Raw genomic sequence first — 24,106 nt, 5'->3', positions numbered from 1 at the left:
ATTTTGCATTGAAAAGTCAAACGGCGCTCCTTCCCTTCCGAGGTCTCCCATGCGCCCAAACAGTGGTTTATCCCCACATATGGGGTATCAGCGTACTCAGGAAAAATTGTACAACAACTTTTGGGGTCCAATTTCTTCTCTTACCCTTGGGAAAATAAAAAATTGGGGGCGAAAAATAATAATAATGTAATTATTATGTCTGAACATTTTTTTCTCAGTATAATAAACCTTCAACTAAGCAGGTATTTTTAAAGATAAGCTCAAGAATTAAACTATTCAGTTTCAAAATAACACAAAGGCTCCTGTGAGAATTGAACTCACGACCCCTGGTTTACAAGACCAGTGCTCTAACCACTGAGCTATGAAGCCAGAGAAACTTTGACACATCTTATGATCTCTATTTCGAACAGTTCAATAGCCATTCAGGTGCATTACCAACACAAGTCCTTTCATTTCTAGTTTGAAATCACACTCTTAACGTAATGTCCCATCACCAACAAACCAACAACTGCTCTTGCAACGCAAAAGCATGACTTGCAAACATTCTAAAGCTTCAGTTCTATAACTGACTACCTGTTTATTGGCAATCTGATGTGCAAAAAAATGAAATCAGATGGATTGGCAAAGAAGAGAATTCTACTGCTTGCTTTAATAAAATATGTAATTCTTTATATTACAAAATCACACATCAAGAATTGATGAAGAAGGGTCATTAGACTCCTAAAGCTCTGATAGAGGTGGCATAAGAAAGGAATTTGACACACATGTTACCCAAATGTCATATATGATCAAGGTCTTATCCAGAACTTTTGAAAAGGATGTCGTAACATCAATATTGAATCGCACCAACTTTGTACCACTGACCAAACAGATAAGCAATTTTCATATGAGAGACAAAGAGTTTTTAAGGCTTCAGTGAGAGTCGAACTCACGACCCCTGGTTTACGAGACCAGTGCTCTAACCTCTGAGCTATGAAGCCATTGAAAAGGAACAATTTCTTAAGCGATGTAGGGATTAGCCTGTTAGAGGTATGCATATGCTCAGTAACTCCTAAGGATCATTTACTATGCTACATGGGAGAAATGCAAAGAAACTGTACAAAGATTTTTCTTTAGGTACCAATTTGACATTGACATGGGAAAAATATCAACTTGAAATGCATATGAAAACTTACAACCCATACAAGCAATGATTGTAAGGTAAGGCGTGGTAAAAAATGTAAAGAGAAGCACGATGATTTATTTATATTTTCAATTGTACCAAATTTAAGAATGATTTCATAAACTTTTTTCAGGTCAGTATTAATCTATGTGCAAATGGAGTTTTATGGAGCCATTCAAAAAAGATGAGTTTTTCAAGTGGAAACTTTTTACGAAAGCAAATTTTAAAGCAAATCTGCTCTAAAGTCTTTGTCTCCACATAGCATTAGATCTCTGGCCATGATTTTCATTTACATTTTCAATTATGCCAAATTTAAGAATGATGTCTGAATTGTTTTTGTGTCAGTATTAGGATATATGCAGATGGAGTTTTATTGAGGCATTCAAAAAAGAAGACTTTTTAAAGCAAAAACACCCTTTCATTGGGGAGCTTTTAAAGGAGGTTTAGCTTTATAAAGTGGTTCCTAAAGCACTTTTTGAGAGTTCTTGAAGTGTTTTTGAAGAGTTTTTTTCTAAAGCTTTTTCTTTGCAGCCTTTTGATTTACAGTGTCTACTTTAGAGCAAATTCCATCAGGATCTGCTTCAAAGATGCAATATCCCCTATTATTTTCACCTGGCATTTTTCAAACCCTGAAGTGGAATAAATCACTCAAAATAGCTATGAGTGTGTGTTCACACTAAGTTATATTTTTCCTGCATTTTCAGGGCAGAAAATCTACAAGAGTATGTGCACACAGAGGTTTTTAGCTGAGTTTTCAGAGCAGAATCTGGGCAGAAACTCCAAATTTTTGAGGAGCTATGAAATTTGCAGGTGCATTTGTAGAGTTTCCACTCAGTTTCAACTAGGTGGCTATGCGCACATGACGTCTTTTTTCAGGCAGCTTCCGCCATTGGAATCATTTGAAAACACTATCAAACATTGCTCAAAAGAATGAACATAAGCAATTCTATGTAAAACTGACTTGCTCTGTCTATGTTGAGGTTTTTGAATGTCTTTTGACCACTTCAGGTTTCTAAAAATGCCAAGCGGTTAAAAGAAGTCACATGTCCATTCTATTAGCGTTTTCCACCAGGAACATGCTGTGTATTTTACAGTACAAATCAGTGGAAAAGCTCAATACATGCCTGGACTTCAAAAATACTTTTTTTTGAGTGTTTTGCCATTGATTTTGCTTAAAAGAGCTAACTGTTTCTTCTTTTTTCAATGGAGTGAAAAATGCGACCAGAAAAAAAGACTTCACCGAAACCATGGGAAAACCTTCCGAAAAAAGCCGTCTCAAAATTGTCCAGGAAACAACCAAAAAAATGATACAAAAGACGATTCAGGGGAAGAAATGTCCTAAATTTCTTGAAAAGTCTTCTGCGTGAAAAACTCATCAAGTTCTCCTGAGTTTAAAAGCCGTCATATGCACATACCAGTTCCTGTTCCAAAAATTCATTAAAAAACTGAGTGTGTGCGCAGTCCAACACTTCAAACAAAACTTGTGTTTTTTGAACTCCTAGCGGTGTTTGGAAAAGTGTTGATCAAAATTTCCTGAAAAAACCTCAGTGTGAATCTTTAGGTTATTTGCAGATGGAATTTTATTAAGGCCGGCCTCACACTCGGCGTAAGACAATACGGTCCGTTTTTTACGTCCGTACTACGGCCGTAATATGGAGAAATGTTCCCAAAATAGTGATCCGTAGTCAGGGTGTGTCAGCGTATTTTGCGCATGGCATCCTCCGTATGTAATCCGTATGGCATCCGTACTGCGAGATTTTCGCGCAGGCTTGCAAAACCGACATCTAATGGATTTATGTGCTCAAATGTTAGGGAAAACATATATACAGTATATATATATATATATATATGTCATTGAGACACATATATGTATATTCTGTATTTAGATTTCATTCAGCGCGATAGCTGTGAAAAGCCGGTAATTCAATTGCCGGCTTTTCATTTCTCCTGCACAAACCCGACAGGATATGAGACATGGTTTACATACAGTAAACCATCTCATATCCCCTTTTTTTTTGCATATTCCACACTACTAATGTTAGTAGTGTGTATGTGCAAAATTTCAGCGCTGTAGCTGCTAAAATAAAGGGTTAAATGGCGGAAAAAATTGGCGTGGGCTCCCGCGCAATTTTCTCCGCCAGAATGGTAAAGCCAGTGACTGAGGGCAGATATTAATAGCCAGGAGAGGGTCCATTGTTATTGGCCCCCCCGTGGCTAAAAACATCTGCCCCCAGCCACCCCAGAAAAGGCACATCTGGAAGATGCGCCTATTCTGGCACTTGGCCACTCTCTTCCCACTCCCTGTAGCGGTGGGATATGGGGTAATGAAGGGTTAATGCCACCTTGCTATTGTAAGGTGACATTAAGCCAGATTAATAATGGAGAGGCGTCAATTATGACACCTATCCATTATTAATCCAATTGTATGAAAGGGTTAAACAACACACACACACATGATTTAAAAGTATTTTAATGAAATAAACACAGCGGTTGTTGTAATAATTTATTGTTCTCTCAATCCATCCGGAACACCCTCGCTTGGAAAAATAATAAACGCACAAGATACATACCTTCTGATGTCAGATCACGTCCAACGATGTAATCCATCTGAAGGGGTTAACTAATATTACAGGCAGGAGCCCTGCTAAATTCAGCTATGCTCGAGCTTGTAATTCCCCGGCGAATGAATGAAATGTAGGTCATTGACCTACATTTCCTTCAGTCGCGGTGAGGCACCCTCTGGTGGATGTCCTCATATGACCTGGAGCGTGGGAAAAAGTTCCCAGGCTGCAGTTCATGAGAACATCCAGCAGGGGCGCATCACCGCGACTCAATGTAAGTATAGATCCTGCTTTCCTTTCAGCACCCGGGGATTACAGGCACGAGCGAGTGGTTTATCGCAGCTCGTGCCTGTAATATTAGTTAACCCCTTCAGATGGATTACATCGTTGGACGTGATCTGACATGAGAAGGTATGTATCTTGTGCGTTTATTATTTTTCCAAGCGAGGGTGTTCCTGATGGATTGAGAGAACAATAAATTATTACAACAACCGCTGTGTTTATTTCATTAAAATACTTTTAAATCATGTGTGTGTGTGTTTTTTAACCCTTTCCTACAATTGGATTAATAATGGATAGGTGTCATAATTGACGCCTCTCCATTATTAATCTGGCTTAATGTCACCTTACAATAGCAAGGTGGCATTAACCCTTCATTACCCCATATCCCACCGCTACAGGGAGTGGGAAGAGAGTGGCCAAGTGCCAGAATAGGCGGATCTTCCACATGTGCCTTTTCTGGGGTGGCTGGGGGCAGATGTTTTTAGCCACGGGGGGGGGCAATAACCATGGACCCTCTCCTGGCTATTAATATCTGCCCTCAGTCACTGGCTTTACTGCTCTGGCGGAGAAAATTGCGCGGGAGCCCACGCCAATTTTTTCCGCCATTTAACCCTTTATTTTAGCAGCTACAGCGCTGAAATTTTGCACATACACACTACTAACATTAGTAGTGTGGAATATGCAAAAAAAAAGGGGATATGAGATGGTTTACTGTATGTAACCATGTCTCATTTCCTGTCGGGTTTGTGCAGGAGAAGTGAAAAGCCGGCAATTGAATTACCGACTTTTCACTAACACCGCTGCGTATTTCTCGCAAGTCACACTGCTGGTCCGTGTGGAATCCGTATTTTTCTCGCCCCCATAGACTTTCATTGGCGATTTTTTTGCGCAATACGGTGACAAACGCAGCATGCTGCGATTTTGTACGGCCGTAGAAAGCCGTATAATACTGAACCGTAATATACGGCTAATAGGAGCAGCCCCATTGAGAATAATTGTGCCGTTTATTTTGCGAGTTTTACGGACGTAGTTTATGGGCTCATACGTCCGTAAAACTCGCTAGTGTGAGGCCGGCCTAAGGCATTTAAAAACAATGAGTTTTGCAAGCAGAACCCACTTAGGAAAACACCACTTTATTAGGTACTTTTGGGAAGAGTTTTTATGTTCATGATGTGTTTCCTGGGGATTTTTTGCAGAGTTTGCAATGAGATTTTCATTCTTAAAGCCTTTTTTGCAGATTTTTGATTTGAATGTGCCTAGTTTGGAGTAGTTTTCCTCAGGATCCGCTTCACAGAAGCAACAAGTATTTTTTTTACTTGCTACCACGTTTTTTTGCAAACCTGAAATGGATGAAAACTCTCCAAGTAATGTAATTATTATGTCTGAACATTTTTTTCTCAGTATAATAAACCTTCAACTAAGCAGGTATTTTTAAAGATAAGCTCAAGAATTAAACTATTCAGTTTCAAAATAACACAAAGGCTCCAGTGAGAATTGAACTCACGACCCCTGGTTTACAAGACCAGTGCTCTAACCACTGAGCTATGAAGCCAGTGAAACTTTGACACATCTTTTGATCTCTATTTCGAACAGTGCAATAGCCATTCAGGTGCATTACCAACACAAGTCCTTTCATTTCTAGTTTGAAATCACACTCTTAACGTAATGTCCCATCACCAACAAACCAACAACTGCTCTTGCAACGCAAAAGCATGACTTGCAAACATTCTAAAGCTTCAGTTCTATAACTGACTACCTGTTTATTGGCAATCTGATGTGCAAAAAAATGAAATCAGATGGATTGGCAAAGAAGAGAATTCTACTGCTTGCTTTAATAAAATATGTAATTCTTTATATTACAAAATCACACATCAAGAATTGATGAAGAAGGGTCATTAGACTCCTAAAGCTCTGATAGAGGTGGCATAAGAAAGGAATTTGACACACATGTTACCCGAATGTCATATATGATCAAGGTCTTATCCAGAACTTTTGAAAAGGATGTCGTAACATCAATATTGAATCGCACTAACTTTGTACCACTGACCAAACAGACAAGCAATTTTCATATGAGAGACAAAGAGTTTTTAAGGCTTCAGTGAGAGTCGAACTCACGACCCCTGGTTTACGAGACCAGTGCTCTAACCTCTGAGCTATGAAGCCATTGAAAAGGAACAATTTCTTAAGCGATGTAGGGATTAGCCTGTTAGAGGTATGCATATGCTCAGTAACTCCTAAGGATCATTTACTATGCTACATGGGAGAAATGCAAAGAAACTGTACAAAGATTTTTCTTTAGGTACCAATTTGACATTGACATGGGAAAAATATCAACTTGAAATGCATATGAAAACTTACAACCCATACAAGCAATGATTGTAAGGTAAGGCGTGGTAAAAAATGTAAAGAGAAGCATGATGATTTATTTATATTTTCAATTGTACCAAATTTAAGAATGATTTCATAAACTTTTTTCAGGTCAGTATTAATCTATGTGCAAATGGAGTTTTATGGAGCCATTCAAAAAAGATGAGTTTTTCAAGTGGAAACTTTTTACGAAAGCAAATTTTAAAGCAAATTTGCTCTAAAGTCTTTGTCTCCACATAGCATTAGATCTCTGGCCATGATTTTCATTTACATTTTCAATTATGCCAAATTTAAGAATGATGTCTGAATTTTTTTTGTGTCAGTATTAGCATATATGCAGATGGAGTTTTATTGAGGCATTCAAAAAAGAAGACTTTTTAAAGCAAAAACACCCTTTCATTGGGGAGCTTTTAAAGGAGGTTTAGCTTTATAAAGTGGTTCCTAAAGCACTTTTTGAGAGTTCTCGAAGTGTTTTTGAAGAGTTTTTTTCTAAAGCTTTTTCTTTGCAGCCTTTTGATTTACAGTGTCTACTTTAGAGCAAATTCCATCAGGATCTGCTTCAAAGATGCAATATCCCCTATTATTTTCACCTGGCATTTTTCAAACCCTGAAGTGGAATAAATCACTCAAAATAGCTATGAGTGTGTGTTCACACTAAGTTATATTTTTCCTGCATTTTCAGGGCAGAAACTCTACAAGACTATGTGCACACAGAGGTTTTTAGCTGAGTTTTCAGAGCAGAATCTGGGCAGAAACTCCACATTTTTGAGGAGCTATGAGATTTGCAGGAGCATTTGTAGAGTTTCCACTCAGTTTCAACTAGGTGGCTATGTGCACATGATGTCTTTTTTCAGGCAGCTTCCGCCATTGGAATCATTTGAAAACACTATCAAACATTGCTCAAAAGAATGAACATAAGCAATTCTATGTAAAACTGACTTGCTCTGTCTATGTTGAGGTTTTTGAATGTCTTTTGACCACTTCAGGTTTCTAAAAACGCCAAGCGGTTAAAAGAAGTCACATGTCCATTCTATTAGCGTTTTCCACCAGGAACATGCTGTGTATTTTACAGTACAAATCAGTGGAAAAGCTCAATACATGCCTGGACTTCAAAAATACTTTTTTTTTGAGTGTTTTGCCATTGATTTTGCTTAAAAGAGCTAACTGTTTCTTATTTTTTCAATGGAGTGAAAAATGCGACCAGAAAAAAAGACTTCACCGAAACCATGGGAAAACCTTCCGAAAAAAGCCGTCTCAAAATTGTCCAGGAAACAACCAAAAAAATGATACAAAAGACGATTCAGGGGAAGAAATGTCCTAAATTTCTTGAAAAGTCTTCTGCGTGAAAAACTCATCAAGTTCTCCTGAGTTTAAAAGCCGTCATATGCACATACCAGTTCCTGTTCCAAAAATTCATTAAAAAACTGAGTGTGTGCGCAGTCCAACACTTCAAACAAAACTTGTGTTTTTTGAACTCCTAGCGGTGTTTGGAAAAGTGTTGATCAAAATTTCTTGAAAAAACCTCAGTGTGAATCTTTAGGTTATTTGCAGATGGAATTTTATTAAGGCATTTAAAAACAATGAGTTTTGCAAGCAGAACCCACTTCGGAAAACACCACTTTATTAGGTACTTTTGGGAAGAGTTTTTATGTTCATGATGTGTTTCCTGGGGATTTTTTGCAGAGTTTGCAATGAGATTTTCATTCTTAAAGCCTTTTTTGCAGATTTTTGATTTGAATGTGCCTAGTTTGGAGTAGTTTTCCTCAGGATCCGCTTCATAGAAGCAACAAGTATTTTTTTTACTTGCTACCACGTTTTTTTGCAAACCTGAAATGGATGAAAACTCTCCAAGTAATGTAATTATTATGTCTGAACATTTTTTTCTCAGTATAATAAACCTTCAACTAAGCAGGTATTTTTAAAGATAAGCTCAAGAATTAAACTATTCAGTTTCAAAATAACACAAAGGCTCCAGTGAGAATTGAACTCACGACCCCTGGTTTACAAGACCAGTGCTCTAACCACTGAGCTATGAAGCCAGCGAAACTTTGACACATCTTTTGATCTCTATTTCGAACAGTGCAATAGCCATTCAGGTGCATTACCAACACAAGTCCTTTCATTTCTAGTTTGAAATCACACTCTTAACGTAATGTCCCATCACCAACAAACCAACAACTGCTCTTGCAACACAAAAGCATGACTTGCAAACATTCTAAAGCTTCAGTTCTATAACTGACTACCTGTTTATTGACAATCTGATGTGCAAAAAAATGAAATCAGATGGATTGGCAAAGAATAGAATTCTACTGCTTGCTTTAATAAAATATGTAATTCTTTATATTACAAAATCACACATCAAGAATTGATGAAGAAGGGTCATTAGACTCCTAAAGCTCTGATAGAGGTGGCATAAGAAAGGAATTTGACACACATGTTACCCGAATGTCATATATGATCAAGGTCTTATCCAGAACTTTTGAAAAGGATGTCGTAACATCAATATTGAATCGCACCAACTTTGTACCACTGACCAAACAGATAAGCAATTTTCATATGAGAGACAGAGTTTTTAAGGCTTCAGTGAGAGTCGAACTCACGACCCCTGGTTTACGAGACCAGTGCTCTAACCTCTGAGATATGACGCCATTGAAAAGGAACAATTTCTTAAGCGATGTAGGGATTAGCCTGTTAGAGGTATGCATATGCTCAGTAACTCCTAAGGATCATTTACTATGCTACATGGGAGAAATGCAAAGAAACTGTACAAAGATTTTTCTTTAGGTACCAATTTGACATTGACATGGGAAAAATATCAACTTGAAATGCATATGAAAACTTACAACCCATACAAGCAATGATTGTAAGGTAAGGCGTGGTAAAAAATGTAAAGAGAAGCACGATGATTTATTTATATTTTCAATTGTACCAAATTTAAGAATGATTTCATAAACTTTTTTCAGGTCAGTATTAATCTATGTGCAAATGGAGTTTTATGGAGCCATTCAAAAAAGATGAGTTTTTCAAGTGGAAACTTTTTACGAAAGCAAATTTTAAAGCAAATCTGCTCTAAAGTCTTTGTCTCCACATAGCATTAGATCTCTGGCCATGATTTTCATTTACATTTTCAATTATGCCAAATTTAAGAATGATGTCTGAATTGTTTTTGTGTCAGTATTAGGATATATGCAGATGGAGTTTTATTGAGGCATTCAAAAAAGAAGACTTTTTAAAGCAAAAACACCCTTTCATTGGGGAGCTTTTAAAGGAGGTTTAGCTTTATAAAGTGGTTCCTAAAGCACTTTTTGAGAGTTCTTGAAGTGTTTTTGAAGAGTTTTTTTCTAAAGCTTTTTCTTTGCAGCCTTTTGATTTACAGTGTCTACTTTAGAGCAAATTCCATCAGGATCTGCTTCAAAGATGCAATATCCCCTATTATTTTCACCTGGCATTTTTCAAACCCTGAAGTGGAATAAATCACTCAAAATAGCTATGAGTGTGTGTTCACACTAAGTTATATTTTTCCTGCATTTTCAGGGCAGAAACTCTACAAGACTATGTGCACACAGAGGTTTTTAGCTGAGTTTTCAGAGCAGAATCTGGGCAGAAACTCCACATTTTTGAGGAGCTATGAGATTTGCAGGAGCATTTGTAGAGTTTCCACTCAGTTTCAACTAGGTGGCTATGTGCACATGATGTCTTTTTTCAGGCAGCCCGCCATTGGAATCATTTGAAAACACTATCAAACATTGCTCAAAAGAATGAACATAAGCAATTCTATGTAAAACTGACTTGCTCTGTCTATGTTGAGGCTTTTGAATGTCTTTTGACCACTTCAGGTTTCTAAAAACGCCAAGCGGTTAAAAGAAGTCACATGTCCATTCTATTAGTGTTTTCCACCAGGAACATGCTGTGTATTTTACAGTACAAATCAGTGGAAAAGCTCAATACATGCCTGGACTTCAAAAATACTTTTTTTTTGAGTGTTTTGCCATTGATTTTGCTTAAAAGAGCTAACTGTTTCTTCTTTTTTCAATGGAGTGAAAAATGCGACCAGAAAAAAAGACTTCACCGAAACCATGGGAAAACCTTCCGAAAAAAGCCGTCTCAAAATTGTCCAGGAAACAACCAAAAAAATGATACAAAAGACGATTCAGGGGAAGAAATGTCCTAAATTTCTTGAAAAGTCTTCTGCGTGAAAAACTCATCAAGTTCTCCTGAGTTTAAAAGCCGTCATATGCACATACCAGTTCCTGTTCCAAAAATTCATTAAAAAACTGAGTGTGTGCGCAGTCCAACACTTCAAACAAAACTTGTGTTTTTTGAACTCCTAGCGGTGTTTGGAAAAGTGTTGATCAAAATTTCCTGAAAAAACCTCAGTGTGAATCTTTAGGTTATTTGCAGATGGAATTTTATTAAGGCATTTAAAAACAATGAGTTTTGCAAGCAGAACCCACTTCGGAAAACACCACTTTATTAGGTACTTTTGGGAAGAGTTTTTATGTTCATGATGTGTTTCCTGGGGATTTTTTGCAGAGTTTGCAATGAGATTTTCATTCTTAAAGCCTTTTTTGCAGATTTTTGATTTGAATGTGCCTAGTTTGGAGTAGTTTTCCTCAGGATCCGCTTCATAGAAGCAACAAGTATTTTTTTTACTTGCTACCACGTTTTTTTGCAAACCTGAAATGGATGAAAACTCTCCAAGTAATGTAATTATTATGTCTGAACATTTTTTTCTCAGTATAATAAACCTTCAACTAAGCAGGTATTTTTAAAGATAAGCTCAAGAATTAAACTATTCAGTTTCAAAATAACACAAAGGCTCCAGTGAGAATTGAACTCACGACCCCTGGTTTACAAGACCAGTGCTCTAACCACTGAGCTATGAAGCCAGCGAAACTTTGACACATCTTTTGATCTCTATTTCGAACAGTGCAATAGCCATTCAGGTGCATTACCAACACAAGTCCTTTCATTTCTAGTTTGAAATCACACTCTTAACGTAATGTCCCATCACCAACAAACCAACAACTGCTCTTGCAACGCAAAAGCGTGACTTGCAAACATTCTAAAGCTTCAGTTCTATAACTGACTACCTGTTTATTGGCAATCTGATGTGCAAAAAAATGAAATCAGATGGATTGGCAAAGAATAGAATTCTACTGCTTGCTTTAATAAAATATGTAATTCTTTATATTACAAAATCACACATCAAGAATTGATGAAGAAGGGTCATTAGACTCCTAAAGCTCTGATAGAGGTGGCATAAGAAAGGAATTTGACACACATGTTACCCGAATGTCATATATGATCAAGGTCTTATCCAGAACTTTTGAAAAGGATGTCGTAACATCAATATTGAATCGCACCAACTTTGTACCACTGACCAAACAGATAAGCAATTTTCATATGAGAGACAAAGAGTTTTTAAGGCTTCAGTGAGAGTCGAACTCACGACCCCTGGTTTACGAGACCAGTGCGCTAACCTCTGAGCTATGAAGCCATTGAAAAGGAACAATTTCTTAAGCGATGTAGGGATTAGCCTGTTAGAGGTATGCATATGCTCAGTAACTCCTAAGGATCATTTACTATGCTACATGGGAGAAATGCAAAGAAACTGTACAAAGATTTTTCTTTAGGTACCAATTTGACATTGACATGGGAAAAATATCAACTTGAAATGCATATGAAAACTTACAACCCATACAAGCAATGATTGTAAGGTAAGGCGTGGTAAAAAATGTAAAGAGAAGCACGATGATTTATTTATATTTTCAATTGTACCAAATTTAAGAATGATTTCATAAACTTTTTTCAGGTCAGTATTAATCTATGTGCAAATGGAGTTTTATGGAGCCATTCAAAAAAGATGAGTTTTTCAAGTGGAAACTTTTTACGAAAGCAAATTTTAAAGCAAATCTGCTCTAAAGTCTTTGTCTCCACATAGCATTAGATCTCTGGCCATGATTTTCATTTACATTTTCAATTATGCCAAATTTAAGAATGATGTCTGAATTGTTTTTGTGTCAGTATTAGGATATATGCAGATGGAGTTTTATTGAGGCATTCAAAAAAGAAGACTTTTTAAAGCAAAAACACCCTTTCATTGGGGAGCTTTTAAAGGAGGTTTAGCTTTATAAAGTGGTTCCTAAAGCACTTTTTGAGAGTTCTTGAAGTGTTTTTGAAGAGTTTTTTTCTAAAGCTTTTTCTTTGCAGCCTTTTGATTTACAGTGTCTACTTTAGAGCAAATTCCATCAGGATCTGCTTCAAAGATGCAATATCCCCTATTATTTTCACCTGGCATTTTTCAAACCCTGAAGTGGAATAAATCACTCAAAATAGCTATGAGTGTGTGTTCACACTAAGTTATATTTTTCCTGCATTTTCAGGGCAGAAACTCTACAAGACTATGTGCACACAGAGGTTTTTAGCTGAGTTTTCAGAGCAGAATCTGGGCAGAAACTCCACATTTTTGAGGAGCTATGAGATTTGCAGGAGCATTTGTAGAGTTTCCACTCAGTTTCAACTAGGTGGCTATGTGCACATGATGTCTTTTTTCAGGCAGCTTCCGCCATTGGAATCATTTGAAAACACTATCAAACATTGCTCAAAAGAATGAACATAAGCAATTCTATGTAAAACTGACTTGCTCTGTCTATGTTGAGGTTTTTGAATGTCTTTTGACCACTTCAGGTTTCTAAAAACGCCAAGCGGTTAAAAGAAGTCACATGTCCATTCTATTAGCGTTTTCCACCAGGAACATGCTGTGTATTTTACAGTACAAATCAGTGGAAAAGCTCAATACATGCCTGGACTTCAAAAATACTTTTTTTTTGAGTGTTTTGCCATTGATTTTGCTTAAAAGAGCTAACTGTTTCTTCTTTTTTCAATGGAGTGAAAAATGCGACCAGAAAAAAAGACTTCACCGAAACCATGGGAAAACCTTCCGAAAAAAGCCGTCTCAAAATTGTCCAGGAAACAACCAAAAAAATGATACAAAAGACGATTCAGGGGAAGAAATGTCCTAAATTTCTTGAAAAGTCTTCTGCGTGAAAAACTCATCAAGTTCTCCTGAGTTTAAAAGCCGTCATATACACATACCAGTTCCTGTTCCAAAAATTCATTAAAAAACTGAGTGTGTGCGCAGTCCAACACTTCAAACAAAACTTGTGTTTTTTGAACTCCTAGCGGTGTTTGGAAAAGTGTTGATCAAAATTTCCTGAAAAAACCTCAGTGTGAATCTTTAGGTTATTTGCAGATGGAATTTTATTAAGGCATTTAAAAACAATGAGTTTTGCAAGCAGAACCCACTTCGGAAAACACCACTTTATTAGGTACTTTTGGGAAGAGTTTTTATGTTCATGATGTGTTTCCTGGGGATTTTTTGCAGAGTTTGCAATGAGATTTTCATTCTTAAAGCCTTTTTTGCAGATTTTTGATTTGAATGTGCCTAGTTTGGAGTAGTTTTCCTCAGGATCCGCTTCATAGAAGCAACAAGTATTTTTTTTACTTGCTACCACGTTTTTTTGCAAACCTGAAATGGATGAAAACTCTCCAAGTAATGTAATTATTATGTCTGAACATTTTTTTCTCAGTATAATAAACCTTCAACTAAGCAGGTATTTTTAAAGATAAGCTCAAGAATTAAACTATTCAGTTTCAAAATAACACAAAGGCTCCAGTGAGAATTGAACTCACGACCCCTGGTTTACAAGACCAGTGCTCTAACCACTGAGCTATGAAGCCAGCGAAACTTTGACACATCTTTTGATCTCTATTTCGAACAGTGCAATAGCCATTCAGGTGCATTACCAACACAAGTCCTTTCATTTCTAGTTTGAAATCACACTCTTAACGTAATGTCCCATCACCAACAAACCAACAACTGCTCTTGCAACGCAAAAGCATGACTTGCAAACATTCTAAAGCTTCAGTTCTATAACTGACTACCTGTTTATTGGCAATCTGATGTGCAAAAAAATGAAATCAGATGGATTGGCAAAGAATAGAATTCTACTGCTTGCTTTAATAAAATATGTAATTCTTTATATTACAAAATCACACATCAAGAATTGATGAAGAAGGGTCATTAGACTCCTAAAGCTCTGATAGAGGTGGCATAAGAAAGGAATTTGACACACATGTTACCCGAATGTCATATATGATCAAGGTCTTATCCAGAACTTTTGAAAAGGATGTCGTAACATCAATATTGAATCGCACCAACTTTGTACCACTGACCAAACAGATAAGCAATTTTCATATGAGAGACAAAGAGTTTTTAAGGCTTCAGTGAGAGTCGAACTCACGACCCCTGGTTTACGAGACCAGTGCTCTAACCTCTGAGCTATGAAGCCATTGAAAAGGAACAATTTCTTAAGCGATGTAGGGATTAGCCTGTTAGAGGTATGCATATGCTCAGTAACTCCTAAGGATCATTTACTATGCTACATGGGAGAAATGCAAAGAAACTGTACAAAGATTTTTCTTTAGGTACCAATTTGACATTGACATGGGAAAAATATCAACTTGAAATGCATATGAAAACTTACAACCCATACAAGCAATGATTGTAAGGTAAGGCGTGGTAAAAAATGTAAAGAGAAGCACGATGATTTATTTATATTTTCAATTGTACCAAATTTAAGAATGATTTCATAAACTTTTTTCAGGTCAGTATTAATCTATGTGCAAATGGAGTTTTATGGAGCCATTCAAAAAAGATGAGTTTTTCAAGTGGAAACTTTTTACGAAAGCAAATTTTAAAGCAAATCTGCTCTAAAGTCTTTGTCTCCACATAGCATTAGATCTCTGGCCATGATTTTCATTTACATTTTCAATTATGCCAAATTTAAGAATGATGTCTGAATTGTTTTTGTGTCAGTATTAGGATATATGCAGATGGAGTTTTATTGAGGCATTCAAAAAAGAAGACTTTTTAAAGCAAAAACACCCTTTCATTGGGGAGCTTTTAAAGGAGGTTTAGCTTTATAAAGTGGTTCCTAAAGCACTTTTTGAGAGTTCTTGAAGTGTTTTTGAAGAGTTTTTTTCTAAAGCTTTTTCTTTGCAGCCTTTTGATTTACAGTGTCTACTTTAGAGCAAATTCCATCAGGATCTGCTTCAAAGATGCAATATCCCCTATTATTTTCACCTGGCATTTTTCAAACCCTGAAGTGGAATAAATCACTCAAAATAGCTATGAGTGTGTGTTCACACTAAGTTATATTTTTCCTGCATTTTCAGGGCAGAAACTCTACAAGACTATGTGCACACAGAGGTTTTTAGCTGAGTTTTCAGAGCAGAATCTGGGCAGAAACTCCACATTTTTGAGGAGCTATGAGATTTGCAGGAGCATTTGTAGAGTTTCCACTCAGTTTCAACTAGGTGGCTATGTGCACATGATGTCTTTTTTCAGGCAGCTTCCGCCATTGGAATCATTTGAAAACACTATCAAACATTGCTCAAAAGAATGAACATAAGCAATTCTATGTAAAACTGACTTGCTCTGTCTATGTTGAGGTTTTTGAATGTCTTTTGACCACTTCAGGTTTCTAAAAACGCCAAGCGGTTAAAAGAAGTCACATGTCCATTCTATTAGCGTTTTCCACCAGGAACATGCTGTGTATTTTACAGTACAAATCAGTGGAAAAGCTCAATACATGCCTGGACTTCAAAAATACTTTTTTTTTTAGTGTTTTGCCATTGATTTTGCTTAAAAGAGCTAACTGTTTCTTCTTTTTTCAATGGAGTGAAAAATGCGACCAGAAAAAAAGACTTCACCGAAACCATGGGAAAACCTTCCGAAAAAAGCCGTCTCAAAATTGTCCAGGAAACAACCAAAAAAATGATACAAAAGACGATTCAGGGGAAGAAATGTCCTAAATTTCTTGAAAAGTCTTCTGCGTGAAAAACTCATCAAGTTCTCCTGAGTTTAAAAGCCGTCATATGCACATACCAGTTCCTGTTCCAAAAATTCATTAAAAAACTGAGTGTGTGCGCAGTCCAACACTTCAAACAAAACTTGTGTTTTTTGAACTCCTAGCGGTGTTTGGAAAAGTGTTGATCAAAATTTCCTGAAAAAACCTCAGTGTGAATCTTTAGGTTATTTGCAGATGGAATTTTATTAAGGCATTTAAAAACAATGAGTTTTGCAAGCAGAACCCACTTCGGAAAACACCACTTTATTAGGTACTTTTGGGAAGAGTTTTTATGTTCATGATGTGTTTCCTGGGGATTTTTTGCAGAGTTTGCAATGAGATTTTCATTCTTAAAGCCTTTTTTGCAGATTTTTGATTTGAATGTGCCTAGTTTGGAGTAGTTTTCCTCAGGATCCGCTTCATAGAAGCAACAAGTATTTTTTTTACTTGCTACCACGTTTTTTTGCAAACCTGAAATGGATGAAAACTCTCCAAGTAATGTAATTATTATGTCTGAACATTTTTTTCTCAGTATAATAAACCTTCAACTAAGCAGGTATTTTTAAAGATAAGCTCAAGAATTAAACTATTCAGTTTCAAAATAACACAAAGGCTCCAGTGAGAATTGAACTCACAACCCCTGGTTTACAAGACCAGTGCTCTAACCACTGAGCTATGAAGCCAGCGAAACTTTAACACATCTTTTGATCTCTATTTCGAACAGTGCAATAGCCATTCAGGTGCATTACCAACACAAGTCCTTTCATTTCTAGTTTGAAATCACACTCTTAACGTAATGTCCCATCACCAACAAACCAACAACTGCTCTTGCAACGCAAAAGCATGACTTGCAAACATTCTAAAGCTTCAGTTCTATAACTGACTACCTGTTTATTGGCAATCTGATGTGCAAAAAAATGAAATCAGATGGATTGGCAAAGAATAGAATTCTACTGCTTGCTTTAATAAAATATGTAATTCTTTATATTACAAAATCACACATCAAGAATTGATGAAGAAGGGTCATTAGACTCCTAAAGCTCTGATAGAGGTGGCATAAGAAAGGAATTTGACACACATGTTACCCGAATGTCATATATGATCAAGGTCTTATCCAGAACTTTTGAAAAGGATGTCGTAACATCAATATTGAATCGAACCAACTTTGTACCACTGACCAAACAGATAAGCAATTTTCATATGAGAGACAAAGAGTTTTTAAGGCTTCAGTGAGAGTCGAACTCACGACCCCTGGTTTACGAGACCAGTGCTCTAACCTCTGAGCTATGAAGCCATTGAAAAGGAGCAATTTCTTAAGCGATGTAGGGATTAGCCTGTTAGAGGTATGCATATGCTCAGTAACTCCTAAGGATCATTTACTATGCTACATGGGAGAAATGCAAAGAAACTGTACAAAGATTTTTCTTTAGGTACCAATTTGACATTGACATGGGAAAAATATCAACTTGAAATGCATATGAAAACTTACAACCCATACAAGCAATGATTGTAAGGTAAGGCGTGGTAAAAAATGTAAAGAGAAGCACGATGATTTATTTATATTTTCAATTGTACCAAATTTAAGAATGATTTCATAAACTTTTTTCAGGTCAGTATTAATCTATGTGCAAATGGAGTTTTATGGAGCCATTCAAAAAAGATGAGTTTTTCAAGTGGAAACTTTTTACGAAAGCAAATTTTAAAGCAAATCTGCTCTAAAGTCTTTGTCTCCACATAGCATTAGATCTCTGGCCATGATTTTCATTTACATTTTCAATTATGCCAAATTTAAGAATGATGTCTGAATTGTTTTTGTGTCAGTATTAGGATATATGCAGATGGAGTTTTATTGAGGCATTCAAAAAAGAAGACTTTTTAAAGCAAAAACACCCTTTCATTGGGGAGCTTTTAAAGGAGGTTTAGCTTTATAAAGTGGTTCCTAAAGCACTTTTTGAGAGTTCTTGAAGTGTTTTTGAAGAGTTTTTTTCTAAAGCTTTTTCTTTGCAGCCTTTTGATTTACAGTGTCTACTTTAGAGCAAATTCCATCAGGATCTGCTTCAAAGATGCAATATCCCCTATTATTTTCACCTGGCATTTTTCAAACCCTGAAGTGGAATAAATCACTCAAAATAGCTATGAGTGTGTGTTCACACTAAGTTATATTTTTCCTGCATTTTCAGGGCAGAAACTCTACAAGACTATGTGCACACAGAGGTTTTTAGCTGAGTTTTCAGAGCAGAATCTGGGCAGAAACTCCACATTTTTGAGGAGCTATGAGATTTGCAGGAGCATTTGTAGAGTTTCCACTCAGTTTCAACTAGGTGGCTATGTGCACATGATGTCTTTTTTCAGGCAGCTTCCGCCATTGGAATCATTTGAAAACACTATCAAACATTGCTCAAAAGAATGAACATAAGCAATTCTATGTAAAACTGACTTGCTCTGTCTATGTTGAGGTTTTTGAATGTCTTTTGACCACTTCAGGTTTCTAAAAACGCCAAGCGGTTAAAAGAAGTCACATGTCCATTCTATTAGCGTTTTCCACCAGGAACATGCTGTGTATTTTACAGTACAAATCAGTGGAAAAGCTCAATACATGCCTGGACTTCAAAAATACTTTTTTTTTGAGTGTTTTGCCATTGATTTTGCTTAAAAGAGCTAACTGTTTCTTCTTTTTTCAATGGAGTGAAAAATGCGACCAGAAAAAAAGACTTCACCGAAACCATGGGAAAACCTTCCAAAAAAGCCGTCTCAAAATTGTCCAGGAAACAACCAAAAAAATGATACAAAAGACGATTCAGGGGAAGAAATGTCCTAAATTTCTTGAAAAGTCTTCTGCGTGAAAAACTCATCAAGTTCTCCTGAGTTTAAAAGCCGTCATATGCACATACCAGTTCCTGTTCCAAAAATTCATTAAAAAACTGAGTGTGTGCGCAGTCCAACACTTCAAACAAAACTTGTGTTTTTTGAACTCCTAGCGGTGTTTGGAAAAGTGTTGATCAAAATTTCCTGAAAAAACCTCAGTGTGAATCTTTAGGTTATTTGCAGATGGAATTTTATTAAGGCATTTAAAAACAATGAGTTTTGCAAGCAGAACCCACTTCGGAAAACACCACTTTATTAGGTACTTTTGGGAAGAGTTTTTATGTTCATGATGTGTTTCCTGGGGATTTTTTGCAGAGTTTGCAATGAGATTTTCATTCTTAAAGCCTTTTTTGCAGATTTTTGATTTGAATGTGCCTAGTTTGGAGTAGTTTTCCTCAGGATCCGCTTCATAGAAGCAACAAGTATTTTTTTTACTTGCTACCACGTTTTTTTGCAAACCTGAAATGGATGAAAACTCTCCAAGTAATGTAATTATTATGTCTGAACATTTTTTTCTCAGTATAATAAACCTTCAACTAAGCAGGTATTTTTAAAGATAAGCTCAAGAATTAAACTATTCAGTTTCAAAATAACACAAAGGCTCCAGTGAGAATTGAACTCACAACCCCTGGTTTACAAGACCAGTGCTCTAACCACTGAGCTATGAAGCCAGCGAAACTTTGACACATCTTTTGATCTCTATTTCGAACAGTGCAATAGCCATTCAGGTGCATTACCAACACAAGTCCTTTCATTTCTAGTTTGAAATCACACTCTTAACGTAATGTCCCATCACCAACAAACCAACAACTGCTCTTGCAACGCAAAAGCATGACTTGCAAACATTCTAAAGCTTCAGTTCTATAACTGACTACCTGTTTATTGGCAATCTGATGTGCAAAAAAATGAAATCAGATGGATTGGCAAAGAATAGAATTCTACTGCTTGCTTTAATAAAATATGTAATTCTTTATATTACAAAATCACACATCAAGAATTGATGAAGAAGGGTCATTAGACTCCTAAAGCTCTGATAGAGGTGGCATAAGAAAGGAATTTGACACACATGTTACCCGAATGTCATATATGATCAAGGTCTTATCCAGAACTTTTGAAAAGGATGTCGTAACATCAATATTGAATCGCACCAACTTTGTACCACTGACCAAACAGATAAGCAATTTTCATATGAGAGACAAAGAGTTTTTAAGGCTTCAGTGAGAGTCGAACTCACGACCCCTGGTTTACGAGACCAGTGCTCTAACCTCTGAGCTATGAAGCCATTGAAAAGGAACAATTTCTTAAGCGATGTAGGGATTAGCCTGTTAGAGGTATGCATATGCTCAGTAACTCCTAAGGATCATTTACTATGCTACATGGGAGAAATGCAAAGAAACTGTACAAAGATTTTTCTTTAGGTACCAATTTGACATTGACATGGGAAAAATATCAACTTGAAATGCATATGAAAACTTACAACCCATACAAGCAATGATTGTAAGGTAAGGCGTGGTAAAAAATGTAAAGAGAAGCACGATGATTTATTTATATTTTCAATTGTACCAAATTTAAGAATGATTTCATAAACTTTTTTCAGGTCAGTATTAATCTATGTGCAAATGGAGTTTTATGGAGCCATTCAAAAAAGATGAGTTTTTCAAGTGGAAACTTTTTACGAAAGCAAATTTTAAAGCAAATCTGCTCTAAAGTCTTTGTCTCCACATAGCATTAGATCTCTGGCCATGATTTTCATTTACATTTTCAATTATGCCAAATTTAAGAATGATGTCTGAATTGTTTTTGTGTCAGTATTAGGATATATGCAGATGGAGTTTTATTGAGGCATTCAAAAAAGAAGACTTTTTAAAGCAAAAACACCCTTTCATTGGGGAGCTTTTAAAGGAGGTTTAGCTTTATAAAGTGGTTCCTAAAGCACTTTTTGAGAGTTCTTGAAGTGTTTTTGAAGAGTTTTTTTCTAAAGCTTTTTCTTTGCAGCCTTTTGATTTACAGTGTCTACTTTAGAGCAAATTCCATCAGGATCTGCTTCAAAGATGCAATATCCCCTATTATTTTCACCTGGCATTTTTCAAACCCTGAAGTGGAATAAATCACTCAAAATAGCTATGAGTGTGTGTTCACACTAAGTTATATTTTTCCTGCATTTTCAGGGCAGAAACTCTACAAGACTATGTGCACACAGAGGTTTTTAGCTGAGTTTTCAGAGCAGAATCTGGGCAGAAACTCCACATTTTTGAGGAGCTATGAGATTTGCAGGAGCATTTGTAGAGTTTCCACTCAGTTTCAACTAGGTGGCTATGTGCACATGATGTCTTTTTTCAGGCAGCTTCCGCCATTGGAATCATTTGAAAACACTATCAAACATTGCTCAAAAGAATGAACATAAGCAATTCTATGTAAAACTGACTTGCTCTGTCTATGTTGAGGTTTTTGAATGTCTTTTGACCACTTCAGGTTTCTAAAAACGCCAAGCGGTTAAAAGAAGTCACATGTCCATTCTATTAGCGTTTTCCACCAGGAACATGCTGTGTATTTTACAGTACAAATCAGTGGAAAAGCTCAATACATGCCTGGACTTCAAAAATACTTTTTTTTTGAGTGTTTTGCCATTGATTTTGCTTAAAAGAGCTAACTGTTTCTTCTTTTTTCAATGGAGTGAAAAATGCGACCAGAAAAAAAGACTTCACCGAAACCATGGGAAAACCTTCCAAAAAAGCCGTCTCAAAATTGTCCAGGAAACAACCAAAAAAATGATACAAAAGACGATTCAGGGGAAGAAATGTCCTAAATTTCTTGAAAAGTCTTCTGCGTGAAAAACTCATCAAGTTCTCCTGAGTTTAAAAGCCGTCATATGCACATACCAGTTCCTGTTCCAAAAATTCATTAAAAAACTGAGTGTGTGCGCAGTCCAACACTTCAAACAAAACTTGTGTTTTTTGAACTCCTAGCGGTGTTTGGAAAAGTGTTGATCAAAATTTCCTGAAAAAACCTCAGTGTGAATCTTTAGGTTATTTGCAGATGGAATTTTATTAAGGCATTTAAAAACAATGAGTTTTGCAAGCAGAACCCACTTCGGAAAACACCACTTTATTAGGTACTTTTGGGAAGAGTTTTTATGTTCATGATGTGTTTCCTGGGGATTTTTTGCAGAGTTTGCAATGAGATTTTCATTCTTAAAGCCTTTTTTGCAGATTTTTGATTTGAATGTGCCTAGTTTGGAGTAGTTTTCCTCAGGATCCGCTTCATAGAAGCAACAAGTATTTTTTTTACTTGCTACCACGTTTTTTTGCAAACCTGAAATGGATGAAAACTCTCCAAGTAATGTAATTATTATGTCTGAACATTTTTTTCTCAGTATAATAAACCTTCAACTAAGCAGGTATTTTTAAAGATAAGCTCAAGAATTAAACTATTCAGTTTCAAAATAACACAAAGGCTCCAGTGAGAATTGAACTCACAACCCCTGGTTTACAAGACCAGTGCTCTAACCACTGAGCTATGAAGCCAGCGAAACTTTGACACATCTTTTGATCTCTATTTCGAACAGTGCAATAGCCATTCAGGTGCATTACCAACACAAGTCCTTTCATTTCTAGTTTGAAATCACACTCTTAACGTAATGTCCCATCACCAACAAACCAACAACTGCTCTTGCAACGCAAAAGCATGACTTGCAAACATTCTAAAGCTTCAGTTCTATAACTGACTACCTGTTTATTGGCAATCTGATGTGCAAAAAAATGAAATCAGATGGATTGGCAAAGAATAGAATTCTACTGCTTGCTTTAATAAAATATGTAATTCTTTATATTACAAAATCACACATCAAGAATTGATGAAGAAGGGTCATTAGACTCCTAAAGCTCTGATAGAGGTGGCATAAGAAAGGAATTTGACACACATGTTACCCGAATGTCATATATGATCAAGGTCTTATCCAGAACTTTTGAAAAGGATGTCGTAACATCAATATTGAATCGCACCAACTTTGTACCACTGACCAAACAGATAAGCAATTTTCATATGAGAGACAAAGAGTTTTTAAGGCTTCAGTGAGAGTCGAACTCACGACCCCTGGTTTACGAGACCAGTGCTCTAACCTCTGAGCTATGAAGCCATTGAAAAGGAACAATTTCTTAAGCGATGTAGGGATTAGCCTGTTAGAGGTATGCATATGCTCAGTAACTCCTAAGGATCATTTACTATGCTACATGGGAGAAATGCAAAGAAACTGTACAAAGATTTTTCTTTAGGTACCAATTTGACATTGACATGGGAAAAATATCAACTTGAAATGCATATGAAAACTTACAACCCATACAAGCAATGATTGTAAGGTAAGGCGTGGTAAAAAATGTAAAGAGAAGCACGATGATTTATTTATATTTTCAATTGTACCAAATTTAAGAATGATTTCATAAACTTTTTTCAGGTCAGTATTAATCTATGTGCAAATGGAGTTTTATGGAGCCATTCAAAAAAGATGAGTTTTTCAAGTGGAAACTTTTTACGAAAGCAAATTTTAAAGCAAATCTGCTCTAAAGTCTTTGTCTCCACATAGCATTAGATCTCTGGCCATGATTTTCATTTACATTTTCAATTATGCCAAATTTAAGAATGATGTCTGAATTGTTTTTGTGTCAGTATTAGGATATATGCAGATGGAGTTTTATTGAGGCATTCAAAAAAGAAGACTTTTTAAAGCAAAAACACCCTTTCATTGGGGAGCTTTTAAAGGAGGTTTAGCTTTATAAAGTGGTTCCTAAAGCACTTTTTGAGAGTTCTTGAAGTGTTTTTGAAGAGTTTTTTTCTAAAGCTTTTTCTTTGCAGCCTTTTGATTTACAGTGTCTACTTTAGAGCAAATTCCATCAGGATCTGCTTCAAAGATGCAATATCCCCTATTATTTTCACCTGGCATTTTTCAAACCCTGAAGTGG

At 36.3% G+C, this 24,106-nt stretch overlaps 16 non-coding genes across 16 annotated transcripts; all 16 read right to left on the bottom strand.

Moving 5' to 3' along the window:
• Nucleotides 1-296: 296 nt before the first annotated feature.
• TRNAT-UGU (transfer RNA threonine (anticodon UGU)) lies at nt 297-369 on the bottom strand. The gene has a single exon. It is a non-coding gene; the product is annotated as a tRNA-Thr (tRNA).
• Nucleotides 370-907: 538 nt separating this feature from the next.
• TRNAT-CGU (transfer RNA threonine (anticodon CGU)) lies at nt 908-980 on the bottom strand. Its single transcript has one exon. It is a non-coding gene; the product is annotated as a tRNA-Thr (tRNA).
• A 4,504-nt stretch (nt 981-5,484) lies between these two features.
• Nucleotides 5,485-5,557, bottom strand: TRNAT-UGU (transfer RNA threonine (anticodon UGU)). Its single transcript has one exon. It is a non-coding gene; the product is annotated as a tRNA-Thr (tRNA).
• Nucleotides 5,558-6,095: 538 nt separating this feature from the next.
• On the bottom strand, nt 6,096-6,168 carry TRNAT-CGU (transfer RNA threonine (anticodon CGU)). Its single transcript has one exon. It is a non-coding gene; the product is annotated as a tRNA-Thr (tRNA).
• Nucleotides 6,169-8,338: 2,170 nt separating this feature from the next.
• Nucleotides 8,339-8,411, bottom strand: TRNAT-UGU (transfer RNA threonine (anticodon UGU)). The gene has a single exon. It is a non-coding gene; the product is annotated as a tRNA-Thr (tRNA).
• A 536-nt stretch (nt 8,412-8,947) lies between these two features.
• On the bottom strand, nt 8,948-9,020 carry TRNAT-CGU (transfer RNA threonine (anticodon CGU)). Its single transcript has one exon. It is a non-coding gene; the product is annotated as a tRNA-Thr (tRNA).
• Nucleotides 9,021-11,188: 2,168 nt separating this feature from the next.
• Nucleotides 11,189-11,261, bottom strand: TRNAT-UGU (transfer RNA threonine (anticodon UGU)). Its single transcript has one exon. It is a non-coding gene; the product is annotated as a tRNA-Thr (tRNA).
• A 538-nt stretch (nt 11,262-11,799) lies between these two features.
• Nucleotides 11,800-11,872, bottom strand: TRNAT-CGU (transfer RNA threonine (anticodon CGU)). Its single transcript has one exon. It is a non-coding gene; the product is annotated as a tRNA-Thr (tRNA).
• Nucleotides 11,873-14,042: 2,170 nt separating this feature from the next.
• On the bottom strand, nt 14,043-14,115 carry TRNAT-UGU (transfer RNA threonine (anticodon UGU)). Its single transcript has one exon. It is a non-coding gene; the product is annotated as a tRNA-Thr (tRNA).
• Nucleotides 14,116-14,653: 538 nt separating this feature from the next.
• On the bottom strand, nt 14,654-14,726 carry TRNAT-CGU (transfer RNA threonine (anticodon CGU)). The gene has a single exon. It is a non-coding gene; the product is annotated as a tRNA-Thr (tRNA).
• A 2,170-nt stretch (nt 14,727-16,896) lies between these two features.
• Nucleotides 16,897-16,969, bottom strand: TRNAT-UGU (transfer RNA threonine (anticodon UGU)). Its single transcript has one exon. It is a non-coding gene; the product is annotated as a tRNA-Thr (tRNA).
• A 538-nt stretch (nt 16,970-17,507) lies between these two features.
• On the bottom strand, nt 17,508-17,580 carry TRNAT-CGU (transfer RNA threonine (anticodon CGU)). The gene has a single exon. It is a non-coding gene; the product is annotated as a tRNA-Thr (tRNA).
• Nucleotides 17,581-19,749: 2,169 nt separating this feature from the next.
• On the bottom strand, nt 19,750-19,822 carry TRNAT-UGU (transfer RNA threonine (anticodon UGU)). The gene has a single exon. It is a non-coding gene; the product is annotated as a tRNA-Thr (tRNA).
• A 538-nt stretch (nt 19,823-20,360) lies between these two features.
• TRNAT-CGU (transfer RNA threonine (anticodon CGU)) lies at nt 20,361-20,433 on the bottom strand. Its single transcript has one exon. It is a non-coding gene; the product is annotated as a tRNA-Thr (tRNA).
• A 2,169-nt stretch (nt 20,434-22,602) lies between these two features.
• On the bottom strand, nt 22,603-22,675 carry TRNAT-UGU (transfer RNA threonine (anticodon UGU)). Its single transcript has one exon. It is a non-coding gene; the product is annotated as a tRNA-Thr (tRNA).
• A 538-nt stretch (nt 22,676-23,213) lies between these two features.
• Nucleotides 23,214-23,286, bottom strand: TRNAT-CGU (transfer RNA threonine (anticodon CGU)). Its single transcript has one exon. It is a non-coding gene; the product is annotated as a tRNA-Thr (tRNA).
• Between the last annotated feature and the right edge of the window lie 820 nt (nt 23,287-24,106).

This window comes from Ranitomeya variabilis, chromosome 1 (assembly GCF_051348905.1).
Source record: "Ranitomeya variabilis isolate aRanVar5 chromosome 1, aRanVar5.hap1, whole genome shotgun sequence".
In the NCBI taxonomy this organism is placed as follows: Eukaryota; Metazoa; Chordata; class Amphibia; order Anura; family Dendrobatidae; genus Ranitomeya; species Ranitomeya variabilis.
Note: the sequence above shows the minus strand (reverse complement) of the source record. Positions and strands in the feature narration are given on the sequence as shown.